The sequence below is a fragment of the Tupaia chinensis genome, unplaced genomic scaffold (assembly GCF_000334495.1).
Source record: "Tupaia chinensis unplaced genomic scaffold, TupChi_1.0 Scaffold147534_1, whole genome shotgun sequence".
NCBI classification, from domain to species: domain Eukaryota; kingdom Metazoa; phylum Chordata; class Mammalia; order Scandentia; family Tupaiidae; genus Tupaia; species Tupaia belangeri.
Genome location: NW_006207386.1, coordinates 1,182,312 through 1,184,769, shown reverse-complemented (window position 1 = coordinate 1,184,769; position 2,458 = coordinate 1,182,312). Strand labels below are relative to the sequence as shown.

General features: G+C 38.1%; 1 protein-coding gene across 1 annotated transcript in view; it reads right to left on the bottom strand.

Moving 5' to 3' along the window:
* Positions 1-130, bottom strand: part of RAPGEF5 (Rap guanine nucleotide exchange factor 5) — a 112,939-nt gene extending 112,809 nt beyond the window's left edge. Inside the window, exon 1 of the mRNA XM_027768824.1 lies at positions 93-130. The gene's annotated coding sequence lies outside the window, so the exon portion shown is untranslated. The remainder of the gene's footprint in view (positions 1-92) is intronic.
* Between the last annotated feature and the right edge of the window lie 2,328 nt (positions 131-2,458).

Genomic DNA, 2,458 nt, shown 5'->3' with positions numbered 1-2,458 from the left:
CAAATGTTAATGCACGAATGCCATACCAAAAGACCTGAAGTTGAGATTATGTATCAGGCTACTTTATGGGAGTAGAGGGCAGAGCACACTACCTCATTTGCTAGTAAGTGTGTGCCTCATAGGCCACTATTTGTTTGTTCCTGACAGCCTGTTTCCTGTTACATAAGCAAAGCCTAGCAAGAGGTTCAAAACTCATGGGAAAGTTGGCCAGGAACCACTCTGGCAAAAGGGTGAACTGATACAGAGTTCTAAGAATAACAGTACACAACCTCCCAATTCTTTAGTTCCACCATATACAAATACTCAGTTAACCAGAAGATAACTTTTTTTCTCACCTGGAAAATTACTGTGGGGAATGAGTAAAATACTCCCCATAGTGTATTCAAATGGTGGAAAATTTTATTAAAAGTAAGAAATAGATAAGAGAAAGCTAAACATTTTTATTGATCAGTGTTTTGAAATGTCCAAATGCACTATATTTTTCATGAGGCCAAATACCTAAGTAATAATAATATGAGGAGGGAGGTGAATCTAGTCTTTGGAATAGAAAATAATATGTTCATTCCAACATAAAAATTATGAATTGTCTTTGCTCAAATTCTTTCCAAAATGGTTCACACTGACACACCAAGACATGATCTAATAAAGAAATCTGAAGCTATACTTGGCAGAGGCAGTTAAAACTATGGAATCTTTGTTTTACCCAAGACAACCTATAGGGCTTAAATGTATTAGACTTAGTGACATGACCAAATATAGGAAAGGGGCAGGCCGGTGAGTCAGAGCTTCATGGTTTTACAGTTTGTGCTAAAGATACCCATGCTGAGTGAACATCAGAGAAATGGAACCATGTTTGCAAACTAATGATTGAATCTTTGTCCCTAAAGGCAGTGACAGCTCTTTATCTAGCCGTTTCTCTAACTAGAAAGGAAACAAAACAAAAAAACTCATGAAGTGGCCCAAATCACAGACTCCCAGAGGACAGCAAGTGGAATTCCTCTCCCAAAGTCAGTGATTTATTTTTACAACATCCCTTACAAGTGGTTTTCCAGTTCCTTTCTAAAGTTTCCTTGGACAGGAATCTCAGTTTATCTTAAGACAGCCTGTACGTTGTTGGCTAGCCAGAACTGTTGGAAAGTCCCTTATCACACTAGATAAAAACTCTGAAAGCATGTAACTTCAACCTATGAGTACTAGTTTTGCTTTTTAAAGCAGTAGAGACTAAACCTATCTATCCAATATAACAATATTTCAAATGTTTAAATAAAAATATTTACTATATCCTCCTTTTAGCCTTCTCCAGATACATTATCTTTGTTCCCTAAATTACTTTATTAATTCATTAACTCACTCGAGATTTTAGTTGAGCATCAACCTACTACAGGTTCTGGGGATAGAGTAGTGAACAGCAGTAAGTCCTGCGTGTCATAGCGCTTACACTCAATAGAAGATGTAGATGACATAACGCATGAATATAGATATGAACTATCAGGTGGTAGAGTGTACAGGAAGGAAAGTACCAGGATAAGGAAACAGAGGAATGGTCTGTGATATTAAGATGTAAATGTTAGAGAAGGGTTTTCTAGCAGACATTTGGGTGGAGACCTAGAAGAAAGGAAGTGATGTGGATATCCAGAGGAAGCATATTCTTCCACAAAGACCTTGAGGATTAGGTGTGTTTGGGATGTTCAAGAATGAGCAAAGAGGAGAATATGGGTGGAACAGAGTTGGCATGGGGGACTGATAGGACTGGTCAGAGAGGTGGGGGGGAACCAGATCACAGTTTCCTTATAGCTGTATAAAAAGTATGGATTCTGGATGCTTGTGCATGCGTGCCCAAGGTACCAAGAGGAGAATGGAGGAGAAGGAATTGCAGTATGGCCATCCCTTCTGGGGGGGGGGGTGATTTCTCACTCTCTGTCTCTCTGACAAGCACATAAGCCCTATGGCAAAAACCTCTCCAAATAAATAAATAAATAAATAGTACAGATTCTCTTTTTAAATGACAGGGATATATATCCTTTGGGAGGTTTTGGATATTGGGTGGGTATAAGCTGATTTACATTTTAGCAGGACTGTTGTGTGCAGCAGGTTGGGTTGGTGGGGGGGAAGGGAGTTAACACTAGAAGTCCAGTTAGGAGACGATTTTCAAGGCCTAGAACTTGTGGTAGTGTTGGAGATGGTAAGTGGTTAGAACTGGGGCTAGTGGGTGGCATGGTGATTGAGGTGGTTGGACTCCCACATGGCTGAGGTTCAAGTCTCTGACATGGTGACTTTCTCACTTTCGGTTTCTCTCTCTTTCTCTGGTCAAATTAATTAGTAATAGTAATAATAAATAAAAATTAAGTAATTTTTAAAAAGCAGTTTTTAAAAAAGTGGTTAGAATCTGGGTATACTTTATTTAAAGAATTACTTTATTTTATTTTATTTGTTTATTTGTTTATTTATTTATTTATTT